This window comes from Cydia pomonella, chromosome 22, assembly GCF_033807575.1.
Source record: "Cydia pomonella isolate Wapato2018A chromosome 22, ilCydPomo1, whole genome shotgun sequence".
Taxonomy (NCBI): Eukaryota; Metazoa; Arthropoda; class Insecta; order Lepidoptera; family Tortricidae; genus Cydia; species Cydia pomonella.
The window spans coordinates 1672032-1693769 of record NC_084724.1 but is presented as its reverse complement, the minus strand read 5'-3'; the positions used below and the strand labels follow the sequence as shown (position 1 = coordinate 1693769).

Sequence of the window (21738 nt, the reverse complement as noted above, 5' to 3'; positions counted from 1 at the left end):
AATTATTTAGACGAACATTAAATTCATAGAATAATATTATTAAAATATTCTTCATACATATTTTTGTTTGGCCGAAAATCATTGCAACGTCGTGTATCGGAACGCATATTTTAATAGGTCACCTAACCTAACCTAATCCACTTTTCTGGCAACACGTCGCAGTTCTAACCTAACGCACTTTACTGGCAACACTTCGCTGTCTTGGGGGTCACAGTTCTAACCTAACTTAACCAACTTTGCTTGCTTCTGTTTAATGTCTTAGGTTATTATATTGTCAATATTGAATGAAAGTAATGAAACAAAATTAGAATGTCTATTTTATTTTGAAAACTGTGGTACAAATTAAGAAATCATTTATCGTTTTTTGATTCTTTGATCAATTTGAACGAAATTATACAGTTTTTTATATATTTATTTTAATAAATATTCTGAATTTTAATTAAGTTAAAAAGTAGGTTTCCTAAAAATGTATACTTGGAGTGTGTTTCATTTAGGTGAATACTAGGTGAAAGGTAATTTAGTGAAGAAATAATAGTTGAAAACAATATTCTGTGAACTGTAGTGTCGTACAAGTAATACTCAATGGATAAAAAAATTCTAGAGTTAGTAACGCTTACTTACTACTACTACTACTTACTTGGCTGGCGCGATGACCCAAAATGAGTCTTGGCCTCCAACACAAGAGCACGCCACTTGGCTCGGTCCACAGCGGACTCGCGCCAGCTTTCGCTGACGCCGAGCTCGCGGAGATCTGCCTGCTCCACTCTATCCGCCCAACAATATTAAGATGACCAACAGGACGGCGTTCAGTTCATCGTCACCCATCCTTTCGAGGTGGCCAAGCCAGCGGGAACGATGTGCTTTGGTCTCACCTATTATATTCGGCTCGGCTATTAGTTCTTCTATTTCGGCATACTTTCGAATCCTCCAACTGCCATCGTCCCTTTTGACAGGTTCCAGAATCTTCCTTAGCACCTTACGTTCTGTGACTAGAAGGCTGGTTTCCTTGAGTGTTAGTATCCAAGCCTCACACCTCACATCAGGATGGAGCGGATCACGGTCTTATAGATCCGTAGCTTAGTGCGTCTACTAAGAAGCTTGGACACCAATACCTTATGGAGCGCAGCACTGCAGCGTAAGGTGTTTTGAGTTCGGGTGTTGATTTCCTCCTCCCTTGTATGTGTCTCAGGGACAGTGCACCCAAGGTATTTAAATTTGGACACTCCCTTGTAAGTGTTTTCACCCACAAGTAGGTTCTCCCTTTGTGCACGATTGATCCTGTACCGCTTCATGTGGAGGTATCCCATTTTGTCATGGTTGATTCTTTGTTGACCCAATTTTGCTGCTTCCTGCTCCAAAATCCTTGCCAATACTTTCACCTCTTCACGGTTTTCCCTAGCAAGGCTAAGTCCGTACCCTATCAGTCTATGCCTTCCATTCAGTGTGACTCAACCTCAAGCGTAATTGTAATAGTTTTCAAACAACATGTTCCAGAACCAAATTGAAAAGCATAAGGAACACGGCATTGCCTTGCTTCAGGCCGGTACTCACCGTGAAGTTAGCCGTTAACTCGTTGCCAACTAGACATGTGTAAGTAATGCGCGTAACATCACAAATGAGATATCACTCAAACGCATAATATTGCATTACGCATCACTCCGAGAAACCAAGCATTACTTCAAATATCACTCGAGCACATGACTAGCCGAAGCGCGCGTAAACTCGTAAAGCATCAATATAGATTGACGCGCCGGTAGTCGGTACGAAAGGTCCGTTCAAATCTATATACAATCCGCGTAATGTATAGTGTAATGAGCAATGAGACGTGATGGTGTGATGTGTGATGTTTGTTTGCCATGCTATCATTACTTTGCTATCCCGCTCGCACCCGCACTCACTGCTCGCTCGCTCTCATTCCGCAATGCTTTCGGAACACTTCGGATCGGTCCGCTCGTCCGGTCGGTAGCAGTCGCATTTGAGTTATTGCAAATTTCTGTGTGATGTGATATCTCAGTGTAACATTACGTTTTCGAAAAGGTGATGTGATATAGCATTACTTTTTGAAGCACTGTTTCGCGCATGTCTATTGCCAACTCTTACGCGCATTTGGTATTTATTTACTAGTAGCTACTTGGATCATGTCGACAAGTTTCTTGGGAATATGGAACTTTCTCAAAATTGAATACAGGGCACCTCGGTCAATACGGTCGTATGCTTTTGTGAAATCCACAAATAGCGAATGGATGCTCTGAGCGTACTCCCATTTTTTCTCCATGATTTGTTTGAGGACAACACATACAGTTACTACAGTTAGTACTTTATTTTATTTAAAAATCATTCCATAAATATTCAGAATTTTATAATAATATGAAGTTGCATAGTATGTTTCTATGAATTGATTAACCGACGAAACAAAATTAATAGTAACAAAAATGCGGAGTTCGAAAAAGGGTACACCTTATATAAGCCATATATTTTGACTAAGGTGTGGAGTTTGTGAATGTAGGGCTTGGTGAGTTAGAAGCTTGGCTCTACAAGAGATCTGATAACTTTTTGACAGTGCGAGCCTGGTTTCGCCTTGGCAACATTTAATATGAAAATGTTTGGGATGGGAAATATTTTTGGTGCTCACTTCATATTTCAGTTTCACCTTTCCTTACTTAATAATAATAAGTTGTATAGGAGGTATGGTAAGAGGCTAAATAGTATTATATACAATCGTGATATAATATAGTACATTACGATACAAGTGCGAAAAATAGGAAATTCGAAACGAGTGGCGATAAATTAAGACATGTTTTAAATCGACACGAGTTGCGAATTACCTATTCGCACATGTATCGTACAACGTTTTACAGTACATATGGCCCTTTAAATGTTCGACACAGTAACATAATATGCTACTTCTCGCACTAGTGCTATAAAGTAGCCCCATATGTACTGTAAAAGAGCTTTTCAGTTGAGTGCCGTGTTTAGGCAACAGACAGACAGACAGACAGACTGAGTTAATTTTGTATTTACAATATTATACAGCGTATGTTTTTCACAAACTTAAACGAGACGTAGGTTTTAGTGGTAGGCGACCGGTCTGACCTAGTCGGTAGTGACCCTGCATATGAAGCCGATGGTCCTGGGTTCGAATCCTGGTAAGGGCATTTATTTGTGTGATGAGCATAGATATGTGTTCATGAGTCATCTATGTTTTCTATGTACTTAAGTATTTGTATATTAAATATATCGTTGTCTTAGTACCCACAATACAAGCCTTCTAAGCTTACCGTGGGACTTAGTCAATTTATGTAAGAATGTATGTATATAAACACATATAAATAACACTAGACCCTACTCATAGTGTTGTGTGCCTGCCGGTGAGTAAGGTTGCCAGAGCTCAACGAGGAGTGGGAGGGGGTTAGGGTCGGCAACGCGCATGTAACTCCTCTGGAGTTGCAGGCGTACATAGGCTACGGATACTGCTTACCATCAGGCGGGCCGTATGCTTGTTTGCCACCGACATAGTATTAAAAAAAAGTCCCCATAATATTTAATTATTTATTGAATTTAATTAAATGTAGTAAATAAAGTAGGTAGATCTAGGAAACAGCCGTATTTATTCTGCGTTTGCCCCGTTGTATATTACACGAAACCTCAATAATAGTTAAAGCCTGTACACATGCTCATTTAGCGCTCTATTCTATGCATTAACCACAATAATAATTTACGAGTATAAATTACATTATCTCTACCATGTGTTTCTATTAGATAATTCCGGAATTTCAAAATGCAGCGTGTGTTTCTGATACGACTGCATAAACAAAGGGTAAGTTTAGGCTTTAATGAACACTCTTTCATGGGTTTTGTAAATAATAGACGACTTTTATTTTTCCATATAAAATAATACAGCAGGTAATATATCGTTTTAACTCAAAACGTCTTATTAATGACGCGACGTCACAACTGCCACAAGTGACCACGATGTACGAAATACATTGCCACTCGAATTTTTTTCAAAATTTAAGTATGTTTAGTTAAAACGAAATTAAAAATCTTTCAGAATTGTTTTATAGCACTAAAACCTACGTCTAGGTTGTTTGCTATAAAACAATTCTGAAAGTTTTTATTAAAATATTTAACCTTTTAATTTAATCTTCAATAACTATTAATTTACTATATAAAACTATACATACATTTTACATTTTTAAGTTTTTATTTATATAAAATATAAATATTATAGGACATTATTACACAAATTGACTAAGTCCCACAGTAAGCTCAATAAGGCTTGTGTTGAGGGTATTTAGACAACGATATATATAATATATAAATATTTATAAATACTTAAATACATAGAAAACACCCATGACTCAGGAACAAATATCCATGCTCATCACACGAATACATGCCCTTACCAGGATTTGAACCCGGGGCCATCAGCTTCGTAGGCAGGGTCACTACCCACTAGGCCAGACCGGTCGTCAATTTTATTAGTATTAACTACCAGAGCATCATTAATTTTTGAATTTTTTTCGAGCGGCAATGTATTTCGTACATTATGTTCACTTGTGACGTCGCGTCATTAATGAGACGTTTTGAGTTAAAACAAAGTAGTGATACATTGCTTGTTGACTTATTTTGTATGAAAAAATAAAAGTTGTCATTTTTGACGTGACAACGTCTTATAATTCGATGGAGCCGGCTGCACGCACGAAAAAAACATGACTCATGCGGCGCGGCGTTACCTTGCTCTGAGGCGTTCCATTTAAGGCTTGAAGTGCAAGCGAGAGCGCGCAACGAGCGACAAAGAGGCACAATCGGCCTCCGCGTTCGGCAGCGTTCGACATCTGTCTCTCTCCTACTTGAGTGAGCGATGCGTCCGCGTGGACAGCTGCTATACAATAATACATTTACATGTTTTCGTCAAGTATGAAGTGCAGTGAAAAGTGAATGTGGTGTCAATTGTTTATAGCGTTTCTTATGACGTTGTCACGTTCAACTATCGTCAGTAAACCGACTTTACAGACAACCGATTTTTAGGGTTCCGTAGCCAAATGGCAAAAAACGGAACCCTTATAGAGTCTGTCCGATTATGTCACCGCCACTTTTTTCCGAAACTATAAGAGCTATACTGTTCAAACTTGGTAAGTAGATGTATTCTATGAACCGCATTAGGATGTTTACACAAAAATAGAAAAAAAAAGCAATAAATTTTGGGGGTTCCCCATACTTAGAACTGAAACTCAAAAAATCTTTTTTCATCAAACCCATACGTGTGGGGTATCTATGGATAGGTCTTTAAAAATGATATTGAGGTTTCTAATATCATTTTTTTCTAAGCTGAATAGTTTGCGCGAGAGACACTTCCTAAGTGGTAAAATGTGTCCCCCCCCCCCCGTAACTTCTAAAATAACTGAATGAAAAATCTAAAAAAAATATATGATATACATTGTCATGCAAACTTCCACCGAAAATTAGTTTGAACGAGATCTAGTAAGTAGTTTTTTTTTAATACGTCATAAAATTAAAAAAAAAAAAATTTTTTTCATCAAACCCATGCGTGTGGAGTATCTATGGATAGGTCTTCAAAAATGATATTTAGGTTCCTAATATCATTTTTTTCTAAACTGAATAGTTTGCGCGAGAGACACTTCCAAAGTGAAAAAATGTGTCCCCCCCCCCTGTAACTTCTAAAATAACAGAATGATAAATCTAAAAAAAATATATGATATACATTACCATGCAAACTTCCACCGAAAATTGGTTTGAACGAGATCTAGTAAGTAGTTTTTTTAATAAGTCATAAAATAAAAATATTTTTTTTTTCATCAAACCCATACGTGTGGGGTATCTACGGATAGGTCTTCAAAAATGATATTGAGGTTTATAATATCATTTTTTTCTAAACTGAATAGTTTGCGCGAGAGACACTTCCAAAGTGGTAAAATGTGTGTCCAAAGTGGTAAAATGTTGAACAAGATCTAGTAAGTAGATTTTTTTTAATACGTCATAAATGGTACGGAACCCTTCATGCGCGAGTCCGACTCGCACTTGGCCGCTTTTTTTTTATAAAACCTATAAAACTGTGTTAATTACAGCCTAAACTAACTGCCCTTTGATTATGTGTTCGTAAGAATATATTGTTGTCAAAGTACCCAACACAAGCCTTATTAAGCTTACTGTGGCACCTAGTGAATTTGTGTAATAATGTCCTGTAATATTTATTTATTTTATTTGCACTAATCATAATAAGAATTATAATAGAATTTTGCAATCAGACATAGTTATTATTCTTGAAATGTTTGGTTAATTATTAAAGTAATAATAATAATAAATTCGAATTCCCAATGTCGTTAAAAATAAAATGTCCAAAATATGTGCCGTCACACTAGAAGGACAACTCCTTGAGGGTATATTAAATATATCGTTGGGGGGGTTGGGGGGTTGCCAAATGTGACCAGGTGTGACAAGGAGGGAAAGGAATCACGAATGTGACGAAATTTATGACCCCTAGCCCCACAGTAAAAATAGATGTTGATAAATACTCAAATACATAGAGAACATCCATAACTCAGGAATAAATATTTATGACACACAAATAAATGCCCTTGCCAGGATTTGAACCCGGGGCCTGTCGAAAAGGTCATTTTGTAGAGATTTTAATATCAGGCGTCTAGTTCATAGAAAGCCATATATGGCAGTTATAATATACAACTCTATTTACTATGAAAAGGAAAATATTTTGTCAGAATTTTATGTATTTTAGTCATAGCTATGCCCGAATGTTTCATTTTTTCGTCTCTTAATTACAAATTATAAAAGTTAGGAGCGAAAAAAATAATATTGAAAAAATCAAAAAAAAAAAACGGTGTGGCACTCTATTTACTATGAAACGGAAAATATTTGTACAGAATTTTATCTATTTTAGTCATAGCTATGCCCGAACGTTTCATTTTTCGTCTTTTTAATCACATGTTATAAAAGTTAGGAGCGAAAACCAGGGATCATACAAATTTTTGATGCTTCTAACTTTTATAATATTGAAAAAAAAAACGGTGTGGCATAACATATATATTGTATTAATGCATGTGTACTCGTATTTGTAGAATAGTGTTCCAAATTAATATGTATGAGTCATTATGTTACTCGAATTAAACGAATTTTAATTTAATTTAATAGCTATGATTAAACCACATCATATTGTATAAAAATATTTTCAAAAATCCTAATATTTAGAGAGGAAAATGAGTTTCATCTTAACACATTGAGTGCCGGGAACCCGCTTGGCGGGCGCTCTGTTCGTAGTCGCTTTCCTCTACAAAGCGGGAAAACGCTAGAATCGGCTATGCGTGTAGCGCTACGAAAACGTTGGCAGTGAATGCGTTAAGGGCGTATCATGACAATATCTAAACTTTAGCTAATTTTGTCTCCAAAATCTGTGAAAGTAAGTTTCACGTAGTAGTAACGATTCCTGGAATCTATTCATAATAATTAATTCTTTCAGCGAGAGTGCATTTTCCGGTGCACTCAACATTCACGGCCACAACATTTCCGGTGTTCGTGGAACTCGGTGGAAAACGTAAACATACAATGATTCATCGGTTATAATTGTAGTCAAAACTTCTTTAGCGGCGCTGTGCACTTTTTGTGATGGGAAAATAAATGTTAAACTCGCGACAGGTCACGTGACCGACATATTCGACGGATTGAAAATTTGTAAGATGGACATGTGACCTGATCGAAAAACTGTTACAATGTCATTAAAGCCAGTAGACCGACGGACTTTTGACTAATGGATTTTGAGTGGAGATTTCAACATAAACTTTGCAGACGATAAAAATCATTTATTAAATGAATTTTTAAATAATGATTTTGGTTTAACGATGTCAAATGATCGCAATCTTAGCACTACGAAATACAAAACTACTATTGATGCGGTCTATATTTGACATTTAAATAGGTTCCAATCAAAATTGTTCGTTTCTTATTTCAGCTACCATAATAGTATTTTATGCAACAGTTGTATAAGAATACTTATACAACGTTGCATACAATATTTTTCCTACGAGTCAACAAAAATAAATCTTAATTTAGGTAAACAAAGCAAAAGTATATAGCCAAGACGCGCGAGCATACCTTGTGACGCGCCCGGCCCGCCGCGGGCCGCGGCCGGCCGGTCAGCGACACCTCGTAACTCATGAGGCCCTGGTACTTGCTACTTGCAAAATTAAATTTTTGGACAGTTTTTTCTCAATTTTGGCCATCGTAGCCTACGGAGACTAACAAGCAACGCTAAGCGGTCTTCGTAGTCTATGGGTGTTGCTATATTACGGGTGTCACATGGGTGTTTCTGACTTATGAAGTAATTATTTTTACTATGCAACCAAATGAATATTTTGTAAGTTTGAAGCAATGCACTTAGTTTAAAACTGTATTCGTTTTGGTTTTGTTAGTTTGGTAGCCATTAATCGCAGTAACGTTATAGCGATTAAAAGCACAAGAGCTTTTATGAGGAATAGACAATATAGACATTTCTTGAAACCTTTTATGTATGTTCTTATATTCGTGTTAATGAATGCATAAATGACAGATAACAGTAGAGGAGTAGGAAAACCTACTTATCGTACTCGTACTTATCAGATTGGCGATGATGGTTCTAGTAATGATTATGGTTCTAGTAATGATGATGGTGTAAAAGTCGTTGAAATTATGGATGGAAGTTGATTTTTATGAGAGGTAAACTTTTTAATGTTAAATCATTGTAATAGTTCTCAAGTGTTACATTTTTAATGTAATATAATTTGTCATGTTCGTGTACGATAGAGCAATAAATGAATATTGTAATTTACCACATAAATGATAGTACATTTATACTGATAATTCCTTCATTCTCGATAGATCCAACCAGTAGATCCAAGATGGATTTAAAGTAATTCGTGCAAAATTATTCCCTAACCATTCCAAAATATTTAAAAACCGGCCAAGTGCGAGTCGGACTCGCACAGGAAGGGTTCCGTACCATCATCTATAAAAACAGTCACCCATCCAAGTACTGACCCCGCTCGACGTTGCTCAACTTCGGTGAAAGAAATATTTATTTTATTCTGTTTTTAGTACGAGTATTTGTTGTTATAGCGGCAACAGAAATACATAATCTGTAGAAATTTCAACTGGCTAACTATCACGGTTCATGAGATACAGCTTGGTGACAGACGGACGGACGGACGGACGTACAGCGGAGTCTCAGTAATAGGGTGCCGTTTGACCCTTTGGGTACGTAACCCTAAAAACTTGCCGCATGCATAATTAAACGGTCCTTATTTATTTTCCGGCATACGGCAGGACAAGACGGGCCCCCACAAAAAGCGACATCTAGGATGGCTGAAGGGCAACAATGGTGTAGGGAGCTGGGGGTATAGAAGTGTCACTGCCGGCCTAGCCAAAGTGACAATCGCTATTTCTACGACAACGGAACGCTTAGCTTAGTGTCTCTCTTCCATATTATTGGGTACGGAACCCTAAAAATGCACAACGTTAATATTAAAGTTTTCACTTCTGCCGGCACTCCCGGAGTGCAACTCGTTGTTTTTTTATACCGACGAAAATATGAATGACTAAACTGAGGGCCCCATTAAGGATGACTCATAGTAGACCAGGCCGGAGCTTCCGGCGCTACGTTTTCTATGGAAAGAACCACGTGATCGCCGATCAGCCGTCATAGAAAATGACGTATCGGACGTCTCAGCCCGGGCCCAGCCCGGTCTAGCGTGAGTCATCCTTCACATGAAAATGAATCGCCTAATAGCAAGCATCCGTCGCCCATGGACACTCGCAACACCAGGGGAACATGGAGGCCAGCTTTGCGGGACAATATAGTCAATAAAAAAATGCCAAGTATATCGTATAAAGTATACTATATCATGTGACATTATTTAGGGCGTCTTCCGACAGTGATAGTTGCGTTTTTTTTTTATACTACGTCGGTGGCAAACAAGCATAAGGCCTGCCTGATGGGAAGCAGTATCCGTAGCCTATGTACGCCTGCAACTCCAGAGGAGTTACATGCGCGTTGCCGACCCTAACTCCCTCCCACCCTCGTTGAGCTCTGGCAACCTTACTCACCGGCAGGAACACAACACTATGAGTAGGGTCTAGTGTTATTTGGCTGCGATTTTCTGTAAGGTGGAGGTACTTCCCCAGTTGGGCTCTGCTCTAGATACGAAGCGTAAGGGATTTGCATGTTGGCTACACGGCCTGATAGCGTTCCGTTGTCGTTGCGCTAACGATTGCCACCTTGGCTAGACCCCCCAGTTCAGTTTATTGTTGTCGTTTTAGTTATATTCTGTACCTGTACCTTAGCCGATTACCCATATCTTGTTAAATACCGCTATAAAACTGATTTTATGTTTATCTCTCTATTCGTAATTTCCTGTAGTTTTAATGTAAATAAGAGTAATAAAAACTACATAATTTGAATTGTTTTCCAGTAAAGTTGCGAAATTTCGTAAAATCTGGCCTAGGGCATAATAAAATACACAATAGGAACATATGGTTTAAACTTCACTAAAATAGGTACATGTAGAACTAAATTACGGTAGATAGTATGAGGTATGTCATCTCGCTTTGTGTGGTAGGGCACAGATTATATGCTCTTTGGGGCACAGCACGTTGGAAGTCATTCCAGATCTAGAAAACCTTACAGAAAACCGCAGCCAAATAATACTAGACCCTACTCATAGTGTTGTGTTCCTGCCGATGAGTAAGGTTGTCAGAGCTGTACAAGAGTGCGGAGTGTTAATGTCGGAAACGAGCTTGTAACTTCTCTGGAGTTGCAGGCGTACTAAGGCTACGGAGACTGCTTACTATCAGGCGGGCCGTATGTTTGATTGCCATTGACGGAGTATTGAAAAAAAGATCTGAATTCTCAAAAAGCGATCTCTTCCAGACAACCTATGCGAAACTACGAAAGATAGGAATGCATACAGTTCTATTTTTACTCCGGTAGTAATCTCGAAAAATCTCGTATCATCTTTTGGGTTGCAGGCATTTATAGGCTATGGTAGCCACTTATCATTATCAGCCGGACAAAGTTTATATGCCACTGACAAAATATCCCTTGAATTCGTGTAAGATTTTATATTTTTATTCTGTAGTAATTTTCTGCAATACGTGATAAGTCTATGTGAAAAACTGTAAAATATTCTTGTAAATATTTGATAAATTCAATACCTATCTTTGTATTCAAAAGATCTCACAAGGTAAAAATATCTTTAAACACAGCTGGAGAATGCAATTTCATCTTTAGATTACTCTAATTATAATACATGTCAAAAATACGGCACGCTTAAAAATAGAAATCATCGATGTCAACAATTCCTTTAACCGTTTTCTATAAAACTATCTACAATGCATCCTTTTCTGACAAGCTCATTTAGAAAGAGAGTTACCAAACTGCTTTTAGCATTGCGTTTCAGTACCTTCCATATTCAAAATTCAGCATTCGCTATTCAGTACCGCGCCGGCCGTCAGAGCGAACGGGCGTACGTTTCGCGTTGAAAACGAGCTGATCACGTGTATATTTAAAATACGTTCTTATATAGTGTGTTAAATTAAACTGGTGTTATGTGGTGTAAGTTTAGTGCCAAGTGTGTAACGTTGGGATATTTAGCGACGTTGGATGTCATTTTCTTCAGGTATTTAATCATGTGTATTTCTTTTCCGATTAGCCGTGGGTTATTTAAGAATATTAATTGGCTTGGACATTTCTTAGATGTATAATTATAGCGTCAAAAAGTAGGTTGAAATCGATAAGTGAGATAAATCTCACTTTTATTAAACCGTCCAGTATACTCAGGAGTGTGTTTTCAAAAGGGCATTTTTTTATTATCAATGTAGTTCTGCTTATAAAATTAAATTACGCATTTTAATAAAGAAAGTTCTAAAAATCTTTTTGTTCTTTAAAAAAGGTTTAAATATAGAAGTTCGGATCAAAACGGCTTATCCTAATTAAAAATGTATTTTAATTTTAAACATGTTTATTTAATATTAAGGTTTATTTCAACCATTTGTATTTCATTATATATTTTGTGTATTAATTTTATTAAACCCGAACTTAAACACCATATTATTATTTTTAATACTTAATTTTAATTTCGGAATTTAAAGTTATTTATTTCAAATAACTTTAAATTCAGCGTGGGTACCTTCCCTACACGTAAAGTGGGGGTGAACATTTTTTTTGCTTCAACCCTACAGTATGGGATATCGTTGGAAAGGTCTTTCAAAACTAATAGGGGTTCTCAACAAACATTTTTTGATAAAGTGAATATAATCGGAGATAATCAATCCGAAAGAAATAAAAAATGAGTCCCCCCCCCCTCTAACTTTTCAACCATAGGTCAAAAAAATATGAAAAAATCGTGGAAGTAGAGCTTAATAAAGACATTTAATGAAAATTATAGTAGTAATATTAGTAATATTCTTTATTTGCTTAAAATATATAGCGGACATGATCAGTTTAGCTGTTTTTGAGTTATCGTAAAAAAAATCCCCTTCGTAGTAAAAAGACGTGCTATCCACAGTTCATCCTTTGGTTACTAATCTACTATACTTTAAGCTCCAGTTTAGCTTATTGTGACGGAAGAGTAACTACGGAACCCTACTCTGAACATGACCCGATATGCTCTTGGCGGATTTTTTTTATATTAAGTTTAGACAAGAAATAACCTCAAAGGGTACAGCGGCCACGGAAATATCTGCTCTATTTTCTGAAAACGATGAACGTTCCTTTATATGTCTTTTGTCGTTTGGCATATGCCATATTTTATTTCGGGCGATCGGGTATATTTTCTTTTCGTATCAATTTAGTTGATGCTCATGAAATAATCATAAATATGAAATTCGGTTGATCTTTTTATTATAATATAGTTATGATATGTAACTTAAGTCAAGAAAAAAGATTGAACTAAATATCGTCAAATGAATCTCGTACGATGAAGTTTTAAAATAACCTATTCCTATTTTTATTTTATGTAACTTATGTTTAACAAAATATAATAATGTTTTTTTCCTGCGTCTACCGAATATGTGAAATGATGTTATGTTAGATCCTTTCAACAAAACTTAATGAATATATATTACACAAATTATTTGAATTTTACTTAAAATTAATTAAAAATATTCACGAAGGCTTATGTTGTGAACAAAATAAACGAATAGAGTTGAGTTGATAAAATTAATCAATTAATTTTAAACCAATGTTGACAGTGTACGATTAGTGCCAATAAATCTATCGAATCTAGGAAACTTTATCGTCAGTGTTTGATAAATAAAGAGGGATTTTACGAGCTGCACTAGAGTGGCGCAAATTATGTACATTTCACCCGCAGCCGCCAAAACCGCACTTAGATTGAATGAGATTTGCGGCTGAAATACAAATCAGTTCAATTAACCCACGGGGCGTAGGATATAAATCATTATCTTTTAAGCGCTGCACAATACTAGACCGGTAAGCAAGGGATGAAAGGTACTCATTGCTGCCAAGGTACTTTGGCGCTCGAACGAGGTGATGGCTTCAATATTCCGAGGCTGAAATGATGCCTTTCACGCGACTTAAACACTCTACTGTTCATTTCGGATACGAGGAAAGTAAATACAAGTGTTTTTTTTATGACTAAGTATAATTTTTTATAGCATTTCTTGCGGTTACTTACGTTCAGTCAACCATTTAGGTAAAAGTATCGTTATTTATGCAATGGATAGTTAAATAAGTAAATTGTATAATAGATTCATTTAAAATTAAATTTCAATTGCTTATCGTAAAAAAATTTAAAAAAATCATACTTAGAAAGTAAAATGTTCTAGTGCAGAAACGTATCACTTTGTGCGCAGTTTTTAAAACAACAATGACCCACTTTCAGAGCAGGAGAATTGAAAACAATCAGGCGTGGTTGTCAAACACGTATTAGGCTGGACAACGTGGACAGTCGCAATTTATAGTTCACCTAAAGCGAATGCGAATATTAACACTATTTTCACACCGATAGAGTATAGCTCTTTGAGCTCTTTCACATCAGTAGAACCTACTGATGCGGTGGTTTTTTAGTCCGTTAATTTCAAGGGTGCATTCCTGTGAGCTTAAATTTAATAACTTGAAAAAAAAAACGAAATTCTAATTAACTAAAAAACTTAAGTAAGTCACCTGTTGTATGTAGTTGTGACGTGTTCGAATAGACAATCTTATACCTTTAAACGAGCAATTCTTGTATATATATATATATATATATATATATATATTTCTGTGATCTCGGAAACGGCTCTAACGATTTCGCTGAAATTTGGTATATGGGGGTTTTTGGGGGTATACAATCTATCTAGATTAGTCTTATGTTTGGGAAAACGCGTGTTTTCGAGTTTTCATGCGTTTTTCTTTCGACGCAGAATATGGTCGCTAATTTCGTGTTGCCGGCCACTGTCCGTCTGGTCCAGCGGGTTAAGACGCGAACTGCTAAACGAGTGTTACGGGTTCGAATCTCGCCCGGTGACTAACTTTGGTTTTTTTTTATATGTTCAAGTATATACATAAATTTTTAATTTTTATTGTTTTAGACAAGTTTAATTTAGTAAAAAAATGTAGTTAAGATTATCACCTATAGACCACCATATTACAATAAATAGTTATAACCGAGCAAAGCTCGGTCGCCCAGGTACTACATGTTTAAAGACACACACAAACAAAACAAATGTCTATTCGAACACGTCACAACTACATACAATAGGTGACTTACTTAAGTTTTTTACCTATACCTATTTATTTTTGTTTTATTGTTTAACTAACTAAATTAATAGTTATAACGCCACAGTATCTACCCCCGCCATTTTTATATTTGTGTTCAGGACGTCAAACTGAATGTATTGATTACATATTCACCTATATCCGAGATGACATGAACGGAATGTAACCTAAATCCTGATTTGCCAGCCTACTAATAGTGGCTAATCATTCGGACACTTGGAGAGCCTTTACACCTCTAAATCATATTAACGGGTATTATTCTCTTTCTCAGACCGTGGGGACCTTATACATCTCCAAACTTAATGTATTAACCGTGGAGACTATACATACGTCTCTGTAATACTGTATACTATTTTTGACTTGTTGGATACATAGTAGTTATGTATTCTGTAGCATTAGTTTGTGACACTACTAGCTTAACAGTCTAGACGCGATTTATTTATTTAGTATAAATTACAGATTTGGAGGTGTAAAGTCTCTCCAAGTGTTTGACACTTGGAGAGACTTTACACCTCCAAATCTTATTAGTACTTTGACATTGGGGACCTTTTACATCACCAGTTTTAATGTATTTTTGGAGATGTATACATCTCTGTTGTATTGTAGTAATTATTTATTTTAAGATTATTATGATGTAATGTTTACCCAGGTATTGGCTGTTGTATTTATAAATATTATGTATTTTTCATGTCACTATATGATGTTACTATAAATGTTGTATTGACTTGTAAAAGAGCCCTTGCGGCCTACTTGCAGAATAAATTTTTGAATTTTGTATTTTTGACACTTTGAAAAAGTAACTGATTTGACGTGCAGAAAAGCACCCTAATAAAACATGGGATATATTTAGATTAGTTATTTTGATATCTAGTCCTAACATATAAATACACAAAACAAAGACACAGGCCTAAAGGCAGAGGTTGATATGTTTTTATTTGTGTTCAAATCCCTCCCTTGGCTATAATATTCCGAGATCGTCGGTGAAGGTTACAGAATATCGTTTTATTCAAAGTCAAAGTCAAAGGCAGGCTGTTTCAGAACAGTATTTTAGAATTTAGTTTTAATGGAATGTGCCTATACCTGTGTTCTGCAGAAAATTTCTCGTTAATATTAACGTTGTTTAGTATTAATCTTCGCTACCTAGAGTATGTATTTAATAGAGAGTGTTAATATTTTCTCTAGTCGACAGTAATTTTATTTGAATATATTACAGAGTTATTTTTGAGCAGTTAGCCATACGGTAATATAAGATGGGAAGAGGCTTCTGAAAAATCTTAGGGCCTGTTTCACAGACAAATAAATGAACTGCCAGATAAAATTTCCTGCAAAACTTAGCACTTTATCTATCAGCTTATTTGAAAATTTTGAAACGCTAACTATGACTGTATTCGTCCTGATACCCTGATTTGCTGTAAAAATACTCGAGTTTTTTTAAGGTATTAGGGAATCATGAGCTGACTGTAACCTCCTAGGAAAAAAAAATGTTCCTAAATTTTTATACATTTTACGTACTTTCCATTCCGTTACCACGTCGGAATCGCCCATGAAGGGTGCCGTACCGTTTATGACGTACCCTGATTGGCTTATCGGCTATGATTTTACCATCCCTGCCTAGTGCAGTGCTTGCCATAGTACTGATTACACGAATCGAAACAAACGAGTACAGTGACCATATTTTTTGTTTTTGATGGATAAAATTGTCAAAAAAAAATAATTACCACTTTTTTCAAAAATGTATTGTACTGCTGATCTATAATGGCATCTTCAAATATGTATAAACAGTAAAATATCGTTCTTATTGCAAAGGTGTTTCGGACATTTGGGAGGTCAAAGGAAACGTTAAACAGTTTGTTTTAAGGTTTCGTCTTAAAGAGGGTATAAAATTACGGAGGTTCTTATAGGTTTTTGTTCATCTTTAAGAGGTTTCGAGTAACGCATGAAAAATTAATATTAGAGAGGTAATTATACTAACACGTACATTACAATTGTATTGTTTCTATCGAGTTACAGAGGTTTGTTATTGAATAACTTCAAGTGTTTAGAGGTGATAAAATAATATATCTATTTTTACGATTTATGGAAGTCAAATTCGAGTTATAGTGGGTCAAATTTAACTTGCAAGATTTGACCCGTCCATACATAGGTACATTGCAAGCTAATATAAAGCTTGTAAAAAGGGCCTTGCAGATGCGACTTCGCATACGGCTTGATTATTACACGCTACGCCACTGGCCAGCTCGCCGCTCAAGCTGTCATTTCTCTCGAGAATAATTACTTGCCCCCTTATTCATAATCGTCTACTAAAGTTACGATGCAGCTAATAATCGTTTGTCCCTTTCCGACGTATTGGTATGATGGAAAGGGACAAACGATTATTAGCGGCATCGTAACTTTAGTAGACGTTTATGAATGGTTCTTAATATTAAATGTTTACCTTAATACAACGTTTAACGAGATTATCGTGATGAGCGCCTGCGTAAACCAGTCGACAAAATATTTACAAACATTTTTCATTCGTAACTCTAATTACATAGGCGTTTACAAGCCTTTCTGTTTGTTTTTATTTATAATTACAGCAATTGAATTTTGATACCTTTTTTAGTATTTTTTATAAATAATCTGCGTGCATCCCATAACATGAGCAAGGGCATCAAACGCGTGGACCCCTTACATTTAATCAAAGTGTTAAAAGGGCTCTACGTATTGGCTTCAGCTCCGGGCACGCCTCCCAAAGGTCCGGAACACTATTGTTGGGTGATGGGACACCTCGGTATGCTTGAGAACGTCTGAGGAATGCCACGGCATTCCCAAGCACACTTCGGCATGCCTGAGGACACATCGGCAATATGTCGAAGGATCCCTTGCCGTGCCATGCCGATAGTGGACGGGCCTAAATATGACAATATGAAAACAACTGAATACAACGTTAGATACATTCGAAATTTTGTTTGTAAGGAAAAATAATAGTCGTATTTTTTTGGAAATTATATGAAAGATCCTTCATTAGGGCCAATATTAAGTACCCTTTGTATTATGTGATCGTATCAAAAATACATGCTGCATAATAACTGTAAAAACACTCGAGTTTTTTTAGGTATTAGGGAATCATGAGCTGATTTCTAACTACCCAGGAGAAATTTTTTCCATAATGTTCATACATTTTACGTACTTTCCATTCCGTTACCGCAGTACAAAGTGTTTGAAAAATGGTGACGGTATAGAAAAATACTAAGAAAAAAATAGAAAAGTGAGGTTTATGACCAATATAGTTTTTTTATTAAAGAGTTTTAACGTGTATTAACAATATTTACACAATAAAAAGCATATAGGATATTGAAAAAAAAAACATCGGTGTGAGGCAACTTGTAATAATACGTAGTTAAAAATTTCGTTTTAAATAAGAAGTTATTTAGTTTAAAAAATATGTGACTCAAGTTCTATCGATGTTCTAGATAACTGCATTTTGCGCAAAAGTGTGTGCGTCTGCTTACGCTGCACTTACCACCTTTTATTGAGGGTTTCTCAAAGAAAACTCAAAAATGGTTGAACAGATCAGGTTCAAAGTATTTTTTTAGTACTTTATTCTACCGCTAATCACACGATATTTTTTCATATTTTTTTTTACTTTTGTCCGAAAGTTATTGAGGGACAAACATTATTTCGGATATTAAAAATGTTTTTTTTTTTTTCCAAAAGTATTAAATTTATCCAAAAAAGTTTTTAGTAACATACAAGTTATTTTTAAAGACCCCTTGAATAATATGCAACACGTTCGTGGTTTCTGATTGTTTGCCATGAATTGTTACTTTTATAGAGTGCCCTTAAAAATATATTTCTTATAATTTTGAGTACTTAATCCAGTAGCGGCTTAAAACATACACATATATTCAATTTCAGTACTCTAAATAGTTTATACCCACCAATGTGGGTATAAACGAGTAAATACTGGTATATAGAGTATACATAAATTTTACGTACTTCGCATTACGTTACCACCGTACAAAGTGTTTGAAAAATGGTAACGGCATGGACAAATAAAACTTGGGAGTATTTACTCAGTATTTACTCGTGAGTATTTACTCACTAGGTAGCCATGTTTTAGAATTTAAAAGAACTCGTATTCATCAAACTCGTACTGGATGGGTTTTAATGATATTTATGATTTAAGAAAGTAAAGTGTTTTCACGTTCGTTTAGAAAAACACATATACGTTAAAATTTGTTAAATTAATGTGAAGTCACGAAGAAGAGCATAATTATGTAAATTTTCTAGTGAGGTAATACGTGACTAGAAATTTAGTGAGTTTCTCTATTTTTATTTTACAAGCTTTTAGGGTAAATTGCAATGTACAGTTAGATGCAGAGATAACTGACCCCGGGTAAAAAAAAGCGGCCAAGTACGAGTCGGACTCGCCCATGAATGGTTTCGTACCATTTATGACCAATTAAAAAGTTTAGAAAAAAATGATATTAGAAACCTCATTTCATATTTAAAAACTATCCATAGAAACCCCACACGTATGGGTTTGATGAAAAAAAAATTTGAGTTTCAGTTCTAAGTATGGGGAACCCCCAAAATTTATTGTTTTTTTTTTCTATTTTCCTGTGTAATTGTGAAAATCTTAATGCGGTTCACAGAATATATCTACTTACCAAGTTTCAACAGTATAGTTCTTATTGTTTCGGAAAAAAGTGGCTGTGACATACGGACGGACAGACAGACAGATCCATAAGGGTTCCATTTTTTGCCATTTTGCTACGGAACCTTTGCTTTTGGAGAGACTTTACACTTCCAAATCTTATTAGTATTAGTACACTGACATTGGGGACCTTTTACATCTCCAGATTTAATGTGTTTTTAACCATAGAGACTATACATCTCTATTGTATTGTAGTAATTATTTATTTTAAGATTATTATAATTTTACCCAGGTATTGGCTGTTGTATTTATAAATGTTTTTATGTATTTTTCATGTCACTATATGATGTTACTATAAATGTTGTATTGACTTGTAAAAGAGCCCTTGAGGCCTACTTGCAGAATACATTTTTGAATTTTGAATTTAGTTTATAGTACTGAAATGGTGCCTTTCATCCGAATTAAACACTTTATATCCATTTCAAATACGAGGAAAGTAAAATGCATGTGTAGGTTAAAAACACGGCTAAGTATAAACTTCAGTAGTATTTGTTGAGGGTACTTTCGATTAACAATTTAGATAAAATATCGTTATTTATGGAATGGGGAGTTAATTATCAGAATGTAAATTGTACAACAAATCCATTTAAAACCAATATTATAATAAAAAAACTTATCGTAAAAACTGATAAAAATTGTATTTAGAAAGTACAGAAACGTATCATTTTCTGCACACTTTATAAAACAATAATGACCCATTTTCAGAGCATTAGAAATGATTTTTTTTCCATAATGTCAATATCCAGGGAGGAAAATGGGGACTAAGCTTTTATGAAGCAAAGGTCGTCCATTATCTTAAAGCACCATAAATAATGAATTCACTTCTTAATGAATAAAGATAGATTATTTTCCGAGTAGGCATATTACAATTCGCTTATGAACTTCAAATAAAGCTACACCGGCTCTAACCCTACACCTCTGACCCGAGAAGATTTAAATCCCCCCTCAATTGGAGGAGGGTATCCCAATATAGACCGGCAAGAAACTCTGCGGGACACATCTTTTCAAAACATTTTGTAACTAACACGCATTAAAAAAAAAATACAATTTCAATCTATGGAATAAAAAAATCATACAATAACATACAGTAGATGATTAAACACAGCAAGATGTCGATCGAATCCGCAGCCAATCGCAGTCGGTTTAATTATAACTCAAGACTCGAACCCATAATATCCGCCCTAACTGGGTCACGGCGTGTGCCCTAGTGAGCAAAACGACGCGTTTCTGTACAGGAGTTATGGCGCTTATGGTATTGTTTGAAATTACGGTATTTTATAGTGTGGCATTGCACGTTTTGTGGCTAGGGAAATTTTAATTAAATATGAATAATATTTTGGAATGTATTTTGAGTATATTATTATTATAACTATCTATTTATGTATTTCTCATCTCGGGTTAGGCATTTTATAAAACACAGAACAAAAATAAAATACAAAAACAATACAAAATTAAAAAACCTAACCTAGGGTGTCGCCAGCAGCGGGGCAGGGAGCTGCCGTTGGTCAGGGTTGCAGAGAGAGGAACCGCCGGACTATCGGCGCCGTGTCCAAGATCACCGCCTTCTGCATCTGACCCTTGATCCAACCACCTAGCGAGAGTCTCTCAAGGTGTTGGTCGAGACTCTTCGCTATGCGACCTTTCGCTGAAAGATTCCTATTATTATTACTCTATTCAAATTGAAACCATATTTGCTGATCGTGGCGTAGTAGAATAAAATTAGAAAAAAAAGCATGCTAGTTATTACGATAAAACGAGTGGTTCTGTGAGTTGTAGACCTCGCGAGCTTAATGGAAAAAGCTCCGCCATTTTGAATGAAAATGACCAAAAAGTAACTCGAAAAAATTAATATCATTTTATTAGTCTTCTTCTTCTTCTGCTTCCTCGCGTTGTCTCGGCATTTTGCCACGGCACATGGGAGACTGGGGTCCGTTTGACAACTAATCCCAAGATTTGGCGTAGGCCTGGTTGGGATTAGTCCGGTTTCCTCACGATGTTTTCCTTCACCGAAAAGCGACTGGTAAATATCAAATGATATTTCGTATGTAAGTTCCGAAAAACTCATTGGTACGAGCCGGGGTTTGAACCCGCGACCTCCGGATTGCAACTCGCACGCTCTTACCGCTACCGATTTCATTTTATTAGTATGAAAGGAAAAGTAACTGAGATCTCTGTCTGTCTATCTGTTACTTCTTCACGCTGAACTAATTTAGATGAAATTTTGTTTCTACATAGTTTGAGTTTGAGACAAAAT

At 35.8% G+C, this 21738-nt stretch overlaps 1 protein-coding gene across 1 annotated transcript in view; it reads left to right on the top strand.

Annotated features, from left to right (window-relative positions):
• Positions 1 to 10667: 10667 nt before the first annotated feature.
• LOC133530402 (uncharacterized) overlaps positions 10668 to 21738 on the top strand; it is a 312356-nt gene continuing 301285 nt past the window's right edge. The window contains exon 1 of the mRNA XM_061868311.1: positions 10668 to 11684. The gene's annotated coding sequence lies outside the window, so the exon portion shown is untranslated. The remainder of the gene's footprint in view (positions 11685 to 21738) is intronic.